General features: G+C 35.3%; 1 pseudogene across 1 annotated transcript; it reads left to right on the top strand.

Annotated features, from left to right (window-relative positions):
- Positions 1-398: 398 nt before the first annotated feature.
- On the top strand, positions 399-21,775 carry LOC111304455 (receptor kinase-like protein Xa21; annotated as a pseudogene). The gene is made up of 3 exons (XR_016341920.1): positions 399-2,129; positions 21,030-21,215; positions 21,361-21,775. The product of XR_016341920.1 is annotated as a receptor kinase-like protein Xa21 (transcript).
- Positions 21,776-22,146: the final 371 nt, after the last annotated feature.

Below are 22,146 nucleotides of genomic sequence, written 5' to 3' on the forward strand. Positions count from 1 at the left end.
TTCGAAATTCAATTACAAGCCTTATTGGATCTAAATGAAATTTAAAATTTGAAAGATCCTAGACACACTATGGATTTAATCTCTTTTCATTTATTTTTACAATTTAAATTCTTGTATTCTTATATGAAATATGAATTTCAATCTCTACTTCGACATCATTCAATTGGTGATGTGTGTTTATTAGCTTGATGTTAGTAATCAAGTTCACTTCTAAAACAAAGATAATTTTTCTCCTTTAATTTAAAAATAAAATTTATATATTGAATTGGTGGTTGCTTTGTTTGCACAAAATTTTCTATGAAAATATACATAAATAGTAAATACATACATTATTTTTCTTTCAAGTTTTATTTTTTTTTTCAATTTAGTTTTTATCTTGTCAAATTTACTCTCTTTGACAAAATTGTGGTAAGCACAAAGTACTAAAAGATTCAGTTTTTTAACAGATAACTTGCCACCGATGACCAGTTTTCAAAAACTTGAAACACTCATTCTGGGGGAAAATAATCTTAGCGGAAACATTCTCAATTCTATCTCCAATGCTTCCATGCTCAAGAGGCTTTCATTAAGAAATAACTCCTTCTCTGGCCTTATTTCAAATGCTTTTGCCAACTTAAGACGCCTTGAATGGTTCTCAATTGCGAACAATCATTTTACCGCAGAACCTGCTACTCACAAGTGGAGCTTTCTCTCTTCTTTGGTAAATTGCAAGAATTTGAGATTTATAGATGTTTCACAAAATCCATTGAATGGCATTCTTCCAACTTACATTGGGAATCTTTCTAGAACTCTTCAACAATTTTTAGCTTCTGATTGTGAGCTTCAAGGTAATATTCCATTGGAAGTCGGTAACTTAAGCAACATGTTGCTTTTACACCTTAGCGACAATAAAATAAGTGGATCTATTCCAGCGACAATAGGTGGACTAAGAAATTTGCAAGTTTTGATTCTCGGAATGAATGGATTACAAGGGCCCATTCCACAAAATATTTGCGGATTGAAGAGATTATTTCATTTGGAATTATCTTATAATAAGCTTGGAGGACCTATGCCTATATGTTTGGGTAATTTGACTTCTTTGAGAAATCTATATCTTAGGATCCAACAAATTGAGTTCTACGATACCTTCAATCTTGTGGAGCCTCAAAGATATTTTAACAATAGATTTGTCGTCAAATTACCTTGGCAGCTCACATCCACTTGATGTTGGATATTTAAGGGCATTGATGTATTTAAATTTGTCAAGGAATCTTTTGATGAGTGATATCTCACCTACAATCGGGGGCCTTGAAACTTTGGTTTCTTTAGATTTATCTAATAACAAATTTCATGGTCATATTCCTGAATCATTTGGTGGCTTGATTAGTTTGGAATTCTTGGATTTATGCAATAATAATATCTCTGGAGTTATTCCCAAGTCTTTGGAGAAACTTTTGAATCTAAAATATTTTAACGTGTCTTACAATAGATTGGAAGGAGAAATCCCCATTGAAGGACAATTTCGAAACTTTTCTAGCAAGTCATTCATGAAAAATTATGCACTTTGTGGTCCACCTAGATTGCTAGTCCCACCTTGCAAGAGTAGCTTCCACAAAAATTCCAAGTTGATTATGCTGCGTGTTTTAAGGTGTGCTTTGCCAACAATTGCTATTGTTGTAGTAATCATAACTTTTACTATTATGTACAGGAAATGCAAAAGCAGGAGTATAACTCTACCAGTTAAGGAAGATTTGTTATCTTTGAAAACATGGAGAAGAATTTCATATGATGAACTTTCACAAGCAACTGAAGGATTTGGAGAATGCAACTTTCTTGGTTCAGGGATTTTGGATCTGTATATAAAGGGAGGCTTTCAGATGGGATGAATGTTGCAATAAAAGTTTTCAATTTGCAGATAGAGGGAGCATTTAGGAGTTTCGACACTGAATGTGAAGCTTTGCGTAATATAGTCCATCGCAATCTTGTCAAGGTCATTACTTGCTGCTCTGATGTGGACTTCAAAGCCTTGGTGCTTGATTTCATGCCTAATGGAAGTCTTGAGAAATGGTTACATTCTTAAAGCCATTTTCTTGACATCTTACAAAGGATCAATATAATGATAGATGTTGCATCTGTAGACACCCAATTGGGTCCAAGCCCAGATCAATTGGGCCTGGCCCAAATGGGTAAGGCCTAATTGAATTTTTATCTTGAATTTTTTTTCTCCTTTTGTATATCTATATTTATTTATTTTTATTTAGAATAGATTTATATGTATATAGTTATATATTTATTATTATTATTATTATATATTTTTTTTGTTTTGTAATATATTTTTGGGTTTATCTTATTTTATTTTTTTAAATTATCTGTTAATTTTATTTGATTCTTTCTGATTATCTGATTATTATTATTTTTTTCTTTTTATCCTATCTTTCCTAATTATCTATTTTTTTATTTATTTTGATTTTGGATGGCTAAGATTAAATGTTGAAGAATCCTACTAGGAGTGGGGATTCAATCAAAAGAGTCCAATTGGATTCAAAGACTGAATCCTCGTCCAAGGAGGAATTGGGATTGATCAGGAACTCCTGATCAATCCCTATATAAAGGGCCCCTGGAACAGATGCAAAGACACACAAAAAAACAGTGAGCAAAGCTACTGAATTTGAGAGAAAAAAAGTGCTTAGAAGAGTTTTCGAAGGCTAAAGAAGGTCGAGAAATGTTAGGATAGCTGTAGGGATCAGAAATAATTTTTTGAAAATTTTTGGCGAAATATTTTTTTGGAAATTTCTGGGAAATTTCCAGATTCCTGCGAAAATTCCGGCGAAGTTTGAATTTTTTGGTGAACATTTCGGCCAACCTTGAAGTTTCCGACGACCAGCCCAGTTTCCGGCGAAGAATCCCAAAAACCGGTGATCTTTTCAGTAACTTCCGATGAACTTCCGACGAAATATCCAGATTCCGACGACATTTTTTAGAATCCGGCACCGGTGTTCTTCAGCTTTTAGAGAGAAGGGAGAGGAAAAAAGAAGAAGAGAGAGAGGGGGGAGGAGCGTTTCTGTCGAAAAACAGAGGAAGGTGCCTTTTATACCCTCCCAAAACGACGTCGTTTTGGCCTTAAGTAACCCACAGGATCCGCGCGTTTTGCCGAACCCGACCCGAGCGTCGACCCGGTTCCTGACCCGCGCGTGCCAGCCCCCTCCGAGCCGAACCGAGCCGAGCCGAGCTTCCCAAGCCGCTCCTCCGAGCTGTTTTCTCTTCCTCGAGCCGAGCCGAGCTGAGCCGCGAGCCGAGCCGCTCCAGGTTTTTTTTTTTGAATTTTTTTTATTTTCATTTATTTGTTTTTTTTTATTTATTAGATTAGGTTTATTTAATATTCTTTTTATCTTTATTTTGGTTTTACTTTCCTTTATTTTTTATCTTTATTTATTTTCATTTTTATTATTCTATCTTCTTTAAAAAAATCAAAATTTCCAAAAAAATATTTTTAGGGAAAAGTTGAAAGTATCAATTTTCCTTAAAAATAAATTTCAAAAAAAGGGTTTTTGAGGAAAAGTTGAAAGTATCAATTTTCCTTAAAAATAAATTTTAAAAAAAGGGTTTTTGAGGAAAAGTTGAAAGTATCAATTTTCCTTGAAAATCAAAATTTCCAAAAAATATTTTTAGGGAAAAGTTGAAAGTATCAATTTTCCTTGAAAATCAAAATTTTCAAAAAAAAAATATTTTTAGGGAAAAGTTGAAAGTATCAATTTTCTTTAGAAATAAATTTTCAAAAAAAATAAATTTTTGAGGAAAAGTTGAAAGTATCAATTTTCCTCGAAATTAAAATTTCAAGAAAATATTTTTGGGGAAAAGTTGAAAGTATCAATTTTCCCTGAACAAAAAAAATCCTTCTTTTCTTCTATTCCGATTTTGATTTTGATTTTTCTCTAAATAATCCGACGACGGAGCCTCTGCAAGTGAAACAGTAGTTTTTCTTGCATACTCTTGAGGTGAGGGAATTTTCTCAATTTTTTGCTAAAAGTATTAGAGTCAATTGAGAATAATTTTCAATAATTAATTACTTGGTAAAATTTTAAGGCTTTTGGATAACACAAATTTAAGCTGGTACCATCTTTTGATGGGCGTTGTGAGGGTGCTATAACCTTCCTCACACGTAATCGAACTCCCGAACCCTGTTCTGGTTAGTAGACCTGGACCTATTCTTTTAGGGGTCCTTAAACTTAGGCGTTCCCTAAAAGGACAGATTCTTTAGGTGGCCAATCGCACCTAGATAAAAAAGATTGGTGACGACTCCCTAAAGTCAATGTCTAGCGATAGATCCCCGGATCTAGACGTTATGACAGCTTGGCGACTCCGCTGGGGAGCTTGAGAGTCAGGCCAGCAAATAATTTGTGTTATCCAAAAGCCTAATAAAATTGAACCTTGTTGTATATATGTGTAATTTTTTTTTTAGTCATGTTTATTTAACCTTTTAATTATGTCATTCATGTGCATGTGCATAACATGAGCTCTACACCCGAGCTCCGTCCCTCTAGGAGGGAGTAAAGTACCTATTGCTTTCGTGAGGTCTAATGCCTCCGCAGTGGCTAGCGAAATACTCCCACTCAAATTTAACCTTTTCCGCTCGTAGCCTATAATGGGTGAGGATTAGGGTGCCTTACTAGTCTGTGATGGACAAAGATGTAAGGAACAATTTGAGGACCTTTAGACTCTGACCTTAAACCACATATAGTGAACCTTAAGAGTGCCTACACCTAGGATAGAGCCCTTTCTACCCAATGATAGATATGCCCTGAAATTAGGACACAAAAAGGGTGTTTATCTAATCATTTTGATTGCTTAACTTTGTGTATTATTTTTATCATATGTAACATTATGCATCAGCATCACTTTCATTTCATCCATGGAACTAACTATGTTGTTTGTCTGATTGTATGCATCCGCATTACTTTCATGACCATGTTTTTAACATAATCATTTGCACCCATTTCATACTAGATTTCATTCAGAAAAATGTACATTTCATTTGTGTATCAAAGCATCATACATAAGGCACAGCTAATCATAAGTATGGTACTCAAGGTCCGAAGATAGCTCCATCTAGCGAAAACCCTCCTCATCCATACAATACAAGATCCAGAGCAAGGCAAATGGAGGAAGAAAGTTCTCATAGATTTGAAAAGCTAGAAAAAGCTCAGGAGAAGATTGAAAGTGAATTAAGCAAGATTCTGGAGGCCCTTAATAACATGAATAAAGGAAAAGGAGTTGAAGGAAGTACAAGTCAGCAAGAAGTGACTGACCTTTTGTACCCTCCAGGTTTTGGCCCACCTCAAGCCCAGTCTGCCCAAGAGGTCCCGCTACAACCAACATATCCTAGAATGCCATTAGCTTTCAACCCGAGACAGTATAATAGCTATATAAATCCTGTCTTCACTGAAAAGGCAGCAGAACCAATTCTTGATCTAGATGATTTAAAAGAGAAGGAGAAGGAAAAGATGAGGGTGGAAGCTGAGGAAAGTTCCAAGATCAGTATGTTAGAGCAGAGGCTACGGGCTGTGGAAGGATTTAGCTTTTATGGGTCAGTAGATGCTGCTGGGCTCTGCCTAGTCCCTGATGTGGTTATTCCCTATAAGTTCAAAGTACCAAATTTTGAAAAATATGATGGTACCAAGTACCCCAAGACCCACATCACCATGTATTACAGGAAGATGGCAGCTCATGCTCATGATGAAAAACTCTTGATGCATGTTTTCCAGGACAGTTTTACTGGCTCTGCAGCCAGATGGTATGTTCAGCTGGACAGAACTCGCATTCGCTCTTAGAGCGATATGGCACACAACTTCATCAGTCAATATCGACACATTATCGATTTGGCTCCTGATCGTTTGTCTTTGCAGAATCTGGAGAAAAAGTCAAACGAGTCTTTTAAAGAGTACGCCCAGAGATGGAGAGATATAGCTTCACAGGTATAACCTCCACTGACAAAAAAAAAGATCACAGTGCTGTTTGTTAGCACTTTGAAACCTCCCTATTATGAAAAGATGATAGGGAATGCAACAAAAAATTTTGCCGAGATGGTGATCTCTGGAGAAATTATTGAAAGTGCCATAAAAAATGGTAAATTGAAAAGAGGAGAAACCAAGAAGGTATCAGAAAAGAAAGAAGCTGAAGCTCAAGCTGTGAGCTTTGATAGACAACAATTCAGGGGTTATCAACCCTACCCATCCCAAGGCTACTCTCCATACTATCCCGCTGTGAATAATGCCTTATCCTACCCATACCAGCTAGCTCCTCAACCATCTTATTCATCCACTTATCGCCTTAACATTCAAGCTCCTGTAAGAACCCAAATCCGTCCTACTAACCCAGCCAGTGGCTCACGAGAACAACGGACTACTCGAGAAAAACCTGTATTTGATCCAATCCCTATGACTTATACAGAGTTATATCGAGAACTCTATAATAGCCACTTGATTGCCCCCAGCCATGTGGAACCTCTTAAACCACCCTATCCAAAGTGGTATGATCCTACAGCCCGTTGTGACTACCATTATGGAATTACTGGCCATTCTACTAAAAATTGTACTGCTTTAAAGCATAAGGTGCAACGGTTGATCAATGATGGAATGGTAAGTTTTGATCAGAGAAAAGCAACAACACCTCATGTTAGCGTACTGAGTGAAAGTCAAGAACAGAAAGGATCTGGAGAGTCACAATGAATTGAGGGGCAAGATGTCAATAGGGATTTCTTCACCTGATCATATAGGGGGCTAATTTTTAATGGAGATAAGGTGGGTTGAAGGTTTTTTTTGTCATTTTAAGATTTCTTTTCAAGTAATGTTAGGATTTTTTTTCTGCAATATGACTTCACTTGTTATCATCTTAATAAGGGCAAGTTAATGCATTTCATTACATTTTCTCTTTCACTTGACCATTATTCCATGCCCTGTTACCTTTCATAACTTCACATTCCCATTCTTAAATTTCAGATGATGAATATTTAGACAATGATAACAGTAATTCTGAGATTTAATTTTGAGAACTCATCCACATTAATATGAGAAGATGATTTGAGCAAAAAGTAAACTGTTACTGGAGGTGAAAGAGATATGTCTTGAAGATATGTAATCTTTTATACAGGATCATGAGCTTTGTTCAATAGATGATGTTCAAGAAAGGTATTCACAATTGAGATGAAAAATGGCCATCTTTCTTGTACCATTGAAAAAAACATTTATTGTTACCCCTTTGAGCTTATTATTTTTTTGAAGAACCCCAACCAAGGATCACCCTCTACACTGGAGGGTAATTTTTGAAAAAAAAAAAAAAACACCATAAAATGTCTCAAAGATGGAAAGAAAAAAAAAAGCAAAAGAAAAATAAATGCCACACATGACTTGGGGCAAAGTAATGAGAATCCTTTGTGTGAGAAAAAAAAAGTAGTGAAATGATGTGGGGCAAAATGCCAAGTTGTATCAAATGATCCTTTGGTTTTGAACCTTTTTAATACATGTTTTGAGCCTATTATATCCATTTTTTATGACCCTTCACCTTGGCCTACGTTACAACCTTGAAAAGTCCATTTGGATCAAGTGTGAATACTCAACTTGAACGATCATATGTTGAGCGAAGGTATACTCATGATAAAGCAATGGAATCATGCTACATTGCTCTAAAGTTGGATGTATGAAAGATATCAATAATGGATGAAAAATGAAAAAAAAAAGATGAAAAAAAAAAAAGAAAAAAAAGAAAAAAAAGAAAAAATGAGAAAATAAAAAAAAAGAGATTCAAATCGAAAACCTGAAAGGTTGATTTTGATACAAAAAGATCCAGGTCAAATGTCTCACATGAATGGAAGATCAAAGACATCTGAAGATCCCTCAAAGACTGGGGCAAAGTTTGCTAAACTCAAGATGACTTCAATTGTAAATGGATTGAGTTTTTGAAAAAAAATCCTAAATTAATGTTGAGAATTGTCTGAATATTCATCATTTGGACATACCATCCATTCCAATGACATCTATCCAATTCATTTCCTTTCCCATTTGCTTTGTACCAAAACAGATCTTCATTTATTATCTTCACCATAATTCACCTTATGTTCTCTTATTATTACACCCCTAGAATGAATTGAGAAAATGTTTGATTGCATTATATTTGTCAAGATTTGAAATGATAATGGATGAATGAATATGTGCTTAAAAGAGTCTGGCATTTATTTGAAAAGAAATCTAAGATGATGGTGGTAGAAACCTAAAAGAGATGATTTGGAAGGATATATGATGTGACCAAATGGAGAACATGATGGGGCAAATTTTGAAAAGTGGTATAACCGAGTGATGAGTACAAGGATGAATTGGTCGATATGACTTACAAATTATGATTGAATGATCAGAACAATCAGTGGACAAAGTTTGTTTTAAAGTGGTTAATGCTGAAACAAAGACCTAGTGATGGTGGATGAAACTTGTTTTGAAATTTTTTAGTGTTGAAAAATTCATTGAATGATGGTCAAGTGATGAAGCTTATTCCAAAGTATTGAGAAACTGAACAAGGAAGAATGTGAGTGGAAAAGACAAATTGAGAGCTACACTGGTTCGATCTTAGAAGAGCAGTGCAATTGGATCCTTGAGGAATCAAAGGGCTTGACACCCAAGAAAAAAAAAGCTTGAGAAACTTGAGTACCATACATTGAATAGGAATTAATTGGTCAACATTTGCATGGCATGCATTGAAATTCATATGCATTGCATAGCATACACTACTTTCAGGAAAGTATAGTGTACAAATTCAGAAGCAGGGGTGTTTCAACATCCCACATAGAGAAGATAGAGATGAAGATATTCTGCAAAATTGGAAAAGAAAAAGCTTGTCAGGTAAGTTCCTAATCCTTGAAATAGGATGCCTTTTGGGTATCAGGGTTGATTTATAAAACCTTTGGGCATAATCTCCTGAAATTCCTTCAAACACAACTTTCAACTCCTTTGGACATGATTGTCAAGGAGCCTTTTAATTTCCAAAGTCGTGGTGCCTCTGTTTAGAGGAGCAATTTATTTTTCCAAAGTCGTGGTGCCTCTGTTTAGAGGAGCAATTTACTTTCCAAAAGTCATGGTGCCTCTGTTTAGAGGAGCAATTTATTTTTCAAAGTCGTGGTGCCTCTGTTTAGAGGAGCAATTTACATTTTCAAAGTCGTGGTGCCTCTGTTTAGAGGAGCAATTTACTTTCTCAAAGTCGTTGAGCCTCTGCTTAGAGGAGCTTTGGTAAAAAAAAACAAAAAACAAAAAACAAAAACAAAAAAAAACAAAAAAAAATGAAAAAAAACAAAAAACACAAAAAAACAAAAAAAAAATGACAATGTTGAGCTGAGTCTTGATTGGGTGTCTACGTCTGTAGACACCCAATTGGGTCCGGCCCAGATCAATTGGGCCTGGTCCAAATGGGTAAGCCCAATTCAATTTTATCTTGTATTTTTTTTTCTCTTTTCTTCTTCTTTTGTATTTTATGTATTGTATTATTTATTATTATTATTATGTATTAATATATGTATATATTTATTTATTTATTTTTTGTTAATATTTATGTGTATTTTATTATTTATGTATATATATATATTTTTTATCTTTTTTATTTTATTCATTTTTGTATTTTTACTTATCTAATTATATATCTGATATATTTTTTTATTATTATTTATCCTATAATATCTGCTGATTTATCTTCTCTAATTATCTAGTTTTTTTTTATTTTGATTTTTATTTTGGAGGGCTAGGATTGAAAGTTGAAGAATCCCACTGGGAGTGGGAATTCAATCAGAAGAGTCCAGACTGGATTCAAAGATTGAATTCCTGTCCAAAGGGGAATTGGGATTGATCAGAAACTCCTGATCAATCCCTATATAAAGCACCTCCTGGAACAGAATGAAAACACAGAGAAAATAGTAAGCAAAGCTACTGATTTCAGAGAAAAGGAGGCGTATAGGAAGCTAGGAAAAGTTTAGGAGTGTTCTGGGAGTGAGAAAAAATTTTTAGAAATTTTTGGCGAAAAAATTTTTCTGGAAATTTCCAGATTCCGGCGAAATTTGAATTTTTCGGAAACAATTTCGGCGAACATTGAAGTTTCCGACGACCAGCCCAGTTTCTGGCGAAGAATCCCAGAAACCGACGATCTTCCGACGAAATTTCCAGATTTCGGCGAAATTTTCCAGAATCTGGCACCGGTGTTCTTTAGTTTTTAGAGAGAAGGGAGAGGAAAAGGGAAGAAGAGAGAGAGAGAGAGGAGCGTTCTGCCGAAAAAACGAAGGGGATTGCCTTTTATACCCTCCCAAAACGACGTCGTTTTGGCCTTAAGTAACCCAGAGGATCCGCGCGTTTTGCCGAACCCGACCCGACCCGGGCGTCGACCCGCTTTCTGACCCGCGTGTGCCAGCCCCCCTCCAAGCCGAGCCGAGCCAGGCCGCCAAGCCGCTTCCCCGAGCCGTTTTCTCTTCCTTATGCCGAGCCGAGCCGAGCCGCGATCCGAGCCGTTCGAGGTTTTTTTTTTTTTTTTCTTTCTTTCTTTGTTTATTTGTTTATTTTATTTTTTATTTATTAGATTAGGTTTATGTAATATTCTTTTTATTTATTTTTTATTATTTTATTTTCTTTAAATAAAAATAAAAAATTCCAAAAAAAAATATTTTTAGGGAAAAGTTGAAAGTATCAATTTTCCTTGAAAATCAAAATTTCAAAAAAAATATTTTTGGGGAAAAGTTGAAAGTATCAATTTTTCTTAGAAATAAATTTTCAAAAAAAAAGGTTTTTGAGGAAAAGTCGAAAGTACCAATTTTCCTTGAAAATCAAAATTTCCAAAAAAATGTTTTTGGGGAAAAGTTGAAAGTATCAATTTTCCCTACAAAAAAAATTCATTCTTTCCTTCCTTTCTATCTTAATTTTGATTTTGTTTTTTTCTTTAAATAATCCGACGACGGAGCCTCTGCAAGTGAAACAGTAGTTTTTCTTGCATACTCTTGAGGTGAGGGAATTTTCTCAATTTTCTGCTAAAAGTATTAGAGTCAATTGAGAATAATTTCCAATAATTAATTACTTGGTAAAATTTTAAGGCTTTTGGATAATACAAATTTAAGCTGGTACCATCTTTTGATGGGCGTTGTGAGGGTGCTATAACCTTCCTCACACGTAACCGAACTCCCGAACCCTGTTCTGGTTAGTAGACCTGAACCTATTCTTTTAGGGGCCCTTAAACTTAGGTGTTCCCTAAAAGGACAGATTCCATAGGTGGCCAATCGCACCTAGATAAAAAAAAGATTGGTAGCGACTCCCTAAAAGTCAATGTCTAGCGATAAATCCCCGGATCTAGACGTTACGACAGCTTGGCGACTCCACTGGGGACCTTGAGAGTCAGGCCAGCAAATAATTTGTGTTATCCAAAAGCCAAATGAAGTTGAACCTTGTTGTATATATGTGTTGTTATTCATTCATGTTTTAGTTACCTTGTTAATTATGTCATTCATATGCATGTGCATAACATGAGCTCTATACCCGAGCTCCGTCCCTCTAGGAGGGAGTAAAGTACCTATTGCTTTCGTGAGGTTTAATGCCTCCGCAGTGGCTAGCGAAATACTCTCACTCAAATTGAACCTTTTCCGCTTGTAGCCTGTAATGGGTGAAGATTAGGGTGCCTTACTAGTCTGTGATGGACAGGGATGTAAGGAGCAATTTGAGGACCTTTAGACTTTGACCTTAAACCACATATAGTGAACCTTAGAAGTGCCTACACCTAAGATAGAGCCCTTTCTACCCAATGATAGATATGCCCTGAAATTAGGACACAAAAGGGTGTTTGTCTAATCATTTTGATTGTTTAACTTTGTGTGTTATTTTTATTATATGTAACATTATGCATCAGCATCACTTTCGTTTCATCCACGGAACTAACTATGTTGTTTGTCTGATTGTATGCATCTGTATTCTTTTCATGATCATGTTTCAACACAATCATTTGCATTCATTTCATACTAGATTTCATTCAAAAAATGTACATTTCATTTGTGTATCAAAGCATCATACATAAGGTACAGCATAACATTTCTAATCATAAGTATGGTACTCAAGGTCCGAGGATAGCTCCATCTAGCGAAAACCTTGCTCATCCATACAACACAAGATCCAGAGCAAGGCAAATGGAGAAGGAAAGTTCTCATAGATTTGAAAAGCTAGAAAAAGCTCAAGAGAAGATTGAAAATGAACTTAGCAAAATTCTGGAGGCTCTCAATAATATGAATAAAGGAAAAGGAGTTGAAGGAAGTACAAGCCAGCAAGAAGTGGCTGACCCATTGTACCCTCTAGGTTTTGGCCCACCTCAAGCCCAGTCTGCCCAAGAGGTCCCACCACAACATTTTGCATATCCAACATGTGCTGGAATGCCATCAGCTTTCAACCCAGGGCAGTATAATAGCTATATAAATCCTGTCTTCACTGAAAAAGCAGCAGAACCAATTCCTGATCTAGATGATGTAAAAGAGAAGGAGAAGGAAAAGATGAGAGTAAAGGCTGAGGAAAGTTCCAAGATTAGCATGCTAGAGCAGAGGCTACGGGCTGTAGAAGGATTTAGCTTTTATGGGTCAGTTGATGCTGCTGGGCTCTGCCTAGTTCCTAATGTGGTTATCCCCTATAAATTCAAAGTACCCAAATTTGAAAAATATGACGGTACAAAGTGCCCTAAAACCCACATCACCATGTATTGTAGGAAGATGGCAGCTCATGCACATGATGAAAAGCTATTGATGCATGTTTTCCAAAACAGTCTTACTGACTCTGCGACCAGATGGTATTTTCAGTTGGACAGGACTCGTATTCGCTCTTAGAGCGATATGGCACATGATTTTATCAGTCAATATCGACATATCATCGATTTGGCTCCTGACCATTTGTCTTTGCAAAACCTGGAGAAAAAGGCAAACGAGTCTTTTAAAGAGTATGCCCAGAGATGGAGAGATATAGCTTCACAGGTACAACCTCCTCTGACAGAGAAATAAACTACAGTGTTATTTGTCAGCACTTTGAAGCCTCCTTATTATGAAAAGATGATAGGGAATGCAACAAAGAATTTTGCCGACATGGTGATCTCTGGAGAAATTATTGAAAGTGCCATAAAAAATGGTAAGTTGAAAGGAGGAGAAACCAAGAAGGCATCAGAAAAGAAAGAAGCTGAAGCTCAAGCTGTGAGCTTTGATAGACAACAATTCAGGGGTTATCAACCCTATCCATCCCAAGGTTACTCTTCATACTATCCTGCTGTGAATAATGCCTCATCCTACCCATACCAGCTAGCCCCACAACCATCTTATTCATCCACTTACTGCCTTAACATTCAAGCTCCTGTAAGAACCCAAATTCGTCCTACTAACCCAGCAAGTGGCTCACGAGAACAACGGACTACTCGAGAAAAACCTGTATTTGATCCAATCCCTATGACTTATACAGAGTTATATCGAGAACTCTATAATAGCCACTTGATTGCCCCCAGCCATGTGGAACCACTTAAACCACCCTATCCAAAGTGGTACGATCCTACAGCTCGTTGTGACTATCATTATGGAATTACTGGCCATTCTACTGAAAATTGCACTGCTTTAAAGTATAAGGTGCAACGGTTGATCAATGATGGAATGGTAAGTTTTGATCAAGGAAAAGCAACAGCACCTAATGTTAGTGTACTGAACGAAAGTCAAGAACAGAAAGGATCCGGAGATTCACAATGAATTGAGGGGTAAGATGTCAATGGAGATAAGGCTGGTTGAAAGTTTTCTTCTGTCATTTTGGGATTTCTTTTCAAACAATGTTAGATTTTTTTTTGCAATATGACTTCACTTGTTATCATTTTAATAAAGGCAAGTCAATGCATTTCATTACATTTTTCTCTTTCACCTGATCATTACTCCATGCTTTGTTACCTTTCATAACTTCACATTCCCATTCTTAAATTTCAGATGATGAATATTTAGACAATGATAACAATAATTCTGGGATTTAATTTTGAGAACTCATCCACGTTAATGTGAGGAGATGATTTAAGCAAAAAGTAAGCTATTACTGAAGGTGAAATAGATATGTCTTGAAGGTGTGCAATCTTTTATACAAGTTCATGAGCTTTGTTCAATAGATGATGTTCAAGAAAGGTATTCACAATTGAGATGAAAAATGGTCATCTTTCTTTTACCATTTGAAAAACCATTTATTGCTACCCTTTTGAGCCTGTTATGATTTCTTTTTTTGAACCTTAACCAAGGATCACCCTCTACACTGGGGGGCAATTTTTGGAAAAAAATTTTCACAAAAGGTCTCAAAAATGGAAAGAGAAAGAAAAGCAAAAAAAAAATAAATGCCACACATGACTTGGGGTAAAATAATGAGAATCCTTTGTGTGGAAAAAAAAAAGTAGTGAAATGATGTGGGGCAAAATGCCAAGCTGCATCAAATGATCCTTCGGTCTTGAACATTTTTAATACATGTTTTGAGCCTATTATATCCATTTTTTTTATGACCCTTCACCTTGACCTACATTACAACCTTGGAAAGTCCATTTGGATCAAGTGTGAATACCCAACTTGAATGATCATATGTTGAGCGAAGGCATGCTCATGATGAAGCAATGGAATCATGCTACATTACCTTAAAAGTTTGATGTATGAAGGATGTCAATAATAGGTGAAGAATGAGAAAAAAAAGATGATGAAAAAAAAAATGAAAAAAAAAGAAAAAAGAAAAAATGAAAAAATGAAAAAAAAATGAAAAAATAAAAAAATAAAAAAAGAGATTCAAATTGAAAACCTGAAAGGGTGATTTTGGTACCAAAAAAAAAAAAAAAGGATCCAGGTCAAATGGCTCACATGAATGAAAGATCAAAGACATCTGAAGATCCCTCAAAGACTGGGGCAGAGTTCGCCAAGCTCAAGATGACTTCAATAGTAAATGGAATGAGTTTTTGAAAAAGAATCCTAGATTAATGTTGAAAATTGTCTGAATATTCATCATTTGGACATACCATTCACCTCAATGACATCCAATTTATTTCCTTTCCCATTTATTTTCTACCAAAATAGATCTCCATTGATTATCTTTACCATAATTCACCTTCTGTTCTCTTATTGTTTCACCCCTAGAATGAATTGAGAAAATGCTTGATTGCATTATATTTGTCAAGAATTGAAATGATAATGAATGAATGAATATGTGTTTAAAAGAATCTTACATTCATTTGAAAAGAAATCTAAGATGATGAAGAAATGGTAAAAACCTAAAAGAGATGATTTAGAAGGATGTATGATGTGACCAAATAGAGAATATGATGGGGCAAATCTTGAAAAGCGATACAACCAAGTGATGAGTACAAGGATGAATTGGTCGAATGGTGGGAACAATCAGTGGACAGAGTTTGTTTTGGAATGGTTGATGCTGAGACAAGGACCCAGTGATGGTGGATGAAATTTGTTTTGAAATTTGCTAGTGCTAAGAAATTCATTGAATGATGGTCAAGGGATGATCGATTGATGAAGCTTATTCCAAAGTATTGAGAAACTGAACAAGGAAAGAATGTGAGTGGAAAGGACAATTTAGAGCTATACTGGTTCATCTTAGAAGAGCAGTGCAATTGGATCCTTGAGGAATCAAAGGGCTTGACACCCAAGAAAGAAAAAAAGAGCTTGAGAAACTTGAGTACCATACATTGAACAAGAATTAATTGGCCAACATTTGCATAGCATGCATTGAAAATCATGCACATTGCATAGCATACACTACTTTCAGGAAAGTATAGTGTACAAATTCAAGAAGCAGGGGTGTTCCAACATCCCACATGGAAAAGACAGATATGAAAAGACTTTGCAAGTTTGAGAAGAAACTTGTCAGGTAAGTTCCTAATCCTTGAAATAAGATGTCTCTTGGTATCAGGGTTGATTTATAAGACCTTTGGGCATAATCTCCTGAAATTCCCTCAAACACAACTTTCAACTCCTTCGGACATGATTGTCTAGGAGTATTTACTTTCAAAGTTCCGTTGCCTCTGTTTAGAGGAGCAATTTACTTTCAAAGTTCTGTTGCCTCTGTTTAGAGGAGCAATTTACTTTTCTAAAGTCGTGGTACCTCTATTTAGAGGAGCAATTTACTTTTCAAAGTTCGTTGCCTCTGTTTAGAGGAGCAATTTACTTTTCAAAGTTCGTTGCCTCTGTTTAGAGGAGCAATTTACTTTTCCAAAGTCGTGGTACCTCTGTTTAGAGGAGCAATTTACTTTCAAAGTTCCGTTGCCTCTGTTTAGAGGAGCAATTTACTTTTCAAAGTTCGTTGCCTCTGTTTAGAGGAGCAATTTACTTTTCAAAGTTTGTTGCCTCTGTTTAGAGGAGCAATTTACTTTCCAAAGTCGTGGTGCCTCTGTTTAGAGGAGCAATTTACTTTTTCAAGTTCGTTGCCTCTGTTTAGAGGAGCAATTTACTTTCCAAAGTCGTGGTACCTCTGTTTAGAGGAGCAATTTACTTTTCAAAAGTCGTGGTGCCTCTGTTTAGAGGAGCTTTGGTAAAAAACAAAAAACAAAAAAAAAAACAAAAAAACAAAAAACAAAAAACAAAAAAAACAAAAAAACAAAAAAACAAAAAAAACCAAAAAATGTTGAGTTGAGTCTTGATTGGGTGTCTACGTCTTTGCGCAATTTCTGTTTCATAGAAAATGTGCAAAGAGGGGCAGCTGTAGACACCCAATTGGGTCCGGCCCAGATCAATTGGGCCTGGCCCAAATGGGTAAGCCCAATTCAATTTTATCTTGTATTTTTTTTTCTCTTTTCTTCTTCTTTTGTATTTTATGTATTGTATTATTTATTATTATTATTATTATGTATTAATATATGTATATATTTATTTATTTATTTTTTGTTAATATTTATGTGTATTTTATTATTTATGTATATATATATTTTTTATCTTTTTTATTTTATTCATTTTTGTATTTTTACTTATCTAATTATATATCTGATATATTTTTTTATTATTATTTATCCTATAATATCTGCTAATTTATCTTCTCTAATTATCTAGTTTTTTTTTATTTTGATTTTTATTTTGGAGGGCTAGGATTGAAAGTTGAAGAATCCCACTGGGAGTGGGAATTCAATCAGAAGAGTCCAGACTGGATTCAAAGATTGAATTCTCGTCCAAAGGGGAATTGGGATTGATCAGAAACTCCTGATCAATCCCTATATAAAGCACCTCCTGGAACAGAATGAAAACACAGAGAAAACAGTAAGCAAAGCTACTGGTTTCAGAGAAAAGGAGGCGTATAGGAAGCTAGGAAAAGTTTAGGAGTGTTCTGGGAGTGAGAAAAAATTTTTAGAAATTTTTGGCGAAAAAATTTTTTTGGAAATTTATGGGAAATTTCCAGATTCCGACAAAAATTCCGACGAAATTTGAATTTTCCGGCAACAATTTCGGCGAACATTGAAGTTTCCGACTACCAGCCCAGTTTCCGGGCAAAGAATCCCAGAAACCGGCGATCTTTCGGCCAACTTTCGGTGAAATTTCCAAATTTCGGCGAAATTTTCCAGAATCCGGCACCGATGTTCTTCAGTTTTTAGAGAGAAGGGAGAGGAAAAGGGAAGAAGAGAGAGAGAGGGAGGAGCGTTCTGCCGAAAAAATAAAGGGGATTGCCTTTTATACCCTCCCAAAACGACGTCGTTTTGGCCTTAAGTAACCAAGAGGATCCGCGCGTTTTGCCGAACCCGACCCGACCCGGGCGTCGACCCGCTTTTTGACCCGCGCGTGCCAGCCCTCCTCCGAGCCGAGTCGAGCCGAGCCAGGCCGCCAAGCCGCTCCCCCGAGCCGTTTTCTCTTCCTTGAGCCGAGCCGAGCCGAGCCGCGATCCGAGCCGCTCGAGATTTTTTTTTTTTTTTTTTCTTTCTTTCTTTGAATTTTTTTTATTTCTTTGTTTATTTGTTTATTTTATTTTTTATTTATTAGATTAGGTTTATGTAATATTCTTTTTATTTATTTTTTATTATTTTATTTTCTTTAAATAAAAATAAAAAATTCCAAAAAAAAATATTTTTAGGGAAAAGTTGAAAGTATCAATTTTCCTTGAAAATCAAAATTTCAAAAAAAATATTTTTGGGGAAAAGTTGAAAGTATCAATTTTTCTTAGAAATAAATTTTCAAAAAAAAGGGTTTTTGAGGAAAAGTTGAAAGTATCAATTTTCCTTGAAAATCGAAATTTCCAAAAAAATATTTTTGGGGAAAAGTTGAAAGTATCAATTTTTCCTACAAAAAAAATTCATTCTTTCCTTCCTTTCTATCTTAATTTTGATTTTGTTTTTTTCTTTAAATAATCCGACGACGGAGCCTCTGCAAGTGAAACAGTAGTTTTTCTTGCATACTCTTGAGGTGAGGGAATTTTCTCAATCTTCTGCTAAAAGTATTAGAGTCAATTGAGAATAATTTCCAATAATTAATTACTTGGTAAAATTTTAAGGCTTTTGGATAATACAAATTTAAGCTGGTACCATCTTTTGATGGGCGTTGTGAGGGTGCTATAACCTTCCTCACACGTAACCGAACTCCCGAACCCTGTTCTGGTTAGTAGACCTGAACCTATTCTTTTAGGGGCCCTTAAACTTAGGTGTTCCCTAAAAGGACAGATTCCATAGGTGACCAATCGCACCTAGATAAAAAAAGATTGGTGGCGACTCCCTAAAAGTCAATGTCTAGCGATAGATCCCCGGATCTAGACGTTACGACAACGTCTTTGCGCAATTTCTGTTTCACAAAAAATGTGCAAAGAGGGGCAGCTGTAGACACCCAATTGGGTCCAGGCCCAGATCAATTGGGCCTGGCCCAAATGGGTAAGGCCCAATTGAATTTTTATCTTGAATTTTTTTTCTCCTTTTGTATATCTATATTTATTTATTTTTATTTAGAATAGATTTATATGTATATAGTTATATATTTTTTATTATTATTATTATATATTTTTTTTGTTTTGAAATATATTTTTAGGTTTATCTTATTTTATTTTTTTAAATTATCTGTTAATTTTATCTGATTCTTTCTGATTATCTGATTATTATTATTTTTTTCTTTTTATCCTATCTTTCCTAATTATCTATTTTTTTTATTTATTTTGATTTTGGATGGCTAAGATTAAATGTTGAAGAATCCTACTAAGAGTGGGGATTCAATCAAAAGAGTCCAATTGGATTCAAAGACTGAATCCCCGTCCAAGGAGGAATTAGGATTGATCAGGAACTCCTGATCAATCCCTCCTGGAACAGATGCAAAGACACACAAAAAAACAGTGAGCAAAGCTACTGAATTTGAGAGAAAAGAAGTGCTTAGAAGAGTTTTCGAAGGCTAAAGAAGGTCGAGAAGTGTTAGGATAGCTGTAGGGATCAGAAATAATTTTTTGGAAATTTTTGGCGAAAAATTTTTCTGGAAATTTCTGGGAAATTTCCAGATTCCGGCGAAAATTTCGGCGAAGTTTGAATTTTTCGACGAACATTCCGGCCAACCTTGAAGTTTCCGGCGACCAGCCCAGTTTCCGGCGAAGAATCCCAGAAATCGGTGATCTTTTCGTTAACTTCCGACGAACTTCCGACGAAATTTCCAGATTTCGACGACATTTTTCAGAATCCGGCACCGGTGTTCTTCAGCTTTTAGAGAGAATGGAGAGGAAAAAAGAAGAAGAGAGAGGGGGGAGGAGCGTTTCTGCCGAAAAACAGAGGAAGGTGCCTTTTATACCCTCCCAAAACGACGTCGTTTTGGCCTTAAGTAACCCACAGGATCCGCGCGTTTTGCAGAACCCGACCCGACCCGAGCGTCGACCCGGTTCTTGACCCGCGCGTGCCAGCCCCCTCCGAGCTGAGCCGAGCCGAGCCGAGCTTCCCAAGCCGCTCCTCCGAGCCGTTTTCTCTTCCTCGAGCCGAGCCGAGCCGCGATCCGAGCCGCTCCAAGTTTTTTTTTTTTGAAATTTTTTTATTTTCATTTATTTGTTTTTTTTTATTTTTTATTTATTAGATTAGGTTTATTTAATATTCTTTTTATCTTTATTTTGGTTTTACTTTCCTTTATTTTTTATCTTTATTTATTTTCATTTTTATTATTCTATCTTCTTTAAAAAAATCAAAATTTCTAAAAAAATATTTTTAGGGAAAAGTTGAAAGTATCAATTTTCCTTAAAAATAAATTTCAAAAAAAGGGTTTTTGAGGAAAAGTTGAAAGTATCAATTTTCCTTGAAAATCAAAATTTCCAAAAAATATTTTTAGGGAAAAGTTGAAAGTATCAATTTTCCTTAAAAATAAATTTCAAAAAAAGGGTTTTTGAGGAAAAGTTGAAAGTATCAATTTTCCTTGAAAATCAAAATTTTCAAAAAAAAAAAAAATTTTAGGGAAAAGTTGAAAGTATCAATTTTCTTTAGAAATAAATTTTCAAAAAAAATAAATTTTTGAGGAAAAGTTGAAAGTATCAATTTTCCTCGAAATTAAAATTTAAAGAAAATATTTTTGGGGAAAAGTTGAAAGTATCAATTTTCCCTGAACAAAAAAAATCCTTCTTTTCTTCTATTCTGATTTTGATTTTGATTTTTCTCTAAATAATCCGACGACGGAGCCTCTGCAAGTGAAACAGTAGTTTTTCTTGCATACTCTTGAGATGAGGGAATTTTCTCAATTTTCTGCTAAAAGTATTAGAGTCAATTGAGAATAATTTTCAATAATTAATTACTTGGTAAAATTTTAAGGCTTTTGGATAACACAAATTTAAGCTGGTACCATCTTTTGATGGGCGTTGTGAGGGTGCTATAACCTTCCTCACACGTAATCGAACTCCCGAACCCTGTTCTGGTTAGTAGACCTGGACCTATTCTTTTAGGGGTCCTTAAACTTAGGCGTTCCCTAAAAGGACAGATTCTTTATGTGGCCAATCGCACCTAGATAAAAAAGATTGGTGGCGACTCCTAAAAGTTAATGTTTAGCGATAGATCCCCGGATCTAGACGTTGTGACAGCATCAGCTCTAGAATACCTCCATGCTGGTCAACCAATTCCTATAATCCATTGCGACCTAAAGCCAGGTAATATTCTACTAGATGAAGACATGGTTGCGCATTTGGGAGATTTTGGCATTGCCAAACTATTGGAAGAAGATGATTTCATGAGACAAACCATGACACTTGCAACTATTGGATATATGGCACCAGGTGATCTTTTGTACACTTATGGTTATTTTTTCTTTTTTTTTTTATTTATATTTTTTCATGTTCAGGATTTTACATGATATAGTTGAACAACCATTTTAAAATTGGTTGATGATCAATAACGGTTTCTGTTATACTTGAAATACAGAATATGGATCGGCAGGAATTGTTTCGGTAAAATGTGACATATATAGTTACGGGATTCTTTTCATAGAAACCTTCACAAAAAAGAAGCCAACAGATGAAATTTTTAGTGAAGCATTGACTATGAGGCATTGGATGAAAATGTCAATATCTAAAGGAATGATTGATATTGCGGATGCCAATTTATTAAGAAGAGATGATGAATATTTTATTATTAAAGCAAATTGCATATCATCCATCATGGAATTAGCTTTGAAATGTTCGGCTGAGTTACCGGAGGATAGAAACAATATTGTGGATGTTGTGACTATGCTCAAAAAAATCAAACAGAAGTTTCTAATCAGCATTGAGCAGGTTTAATATGGTATGAAACATGTTTTTTTGTTGTTATTAATTTACTCTTCATTTGGCATGTAGCATTTAAATAAGAACCAAAACCCAAGTATATAACTATATGACATTGTATCCATCTTTTTCAATCCCATGATATAAAATTATTAAAACTGCTAAAATAAATAAAAAATACTCGAAACTAATTTTCTATTTCTTGTCTCAATGGCTCTCATTCACTAGGTTCTATCTTCTACATTCATTGTTCTTTGCAATTCAAAGTTTCATTGCAAACGAAGACAGAGACATGGAAACAAGAACCGTGCAGCCGGTTATCCAGTGAATTCCAATTTATGTTAGCATTGGGGGAATTTAGTTACTTTCTTATTTGTTGTGTTGATGATGTCTGTTTGCTTGGTCATGTCTTTTTATGTTGTAAGATGTTTTTATCTTTTGCTGA

The sequence above is a fragment of the Durio zibethinus genome, chromosome 4 (genome assembly GCF_047325235.1).
Source record: "Durio zibethinus cultivar Kanyao isolate XHJ-2024 chromosome 4, ASM4732523v1, whole genome shotgun sequence".
Taxonomy (NCBI): Eukaryota; Viridiplantae; Streptophyta; class Magnoliopsida; order Malvales; family Malvaceae; genus Durio; species Durio zibethinus.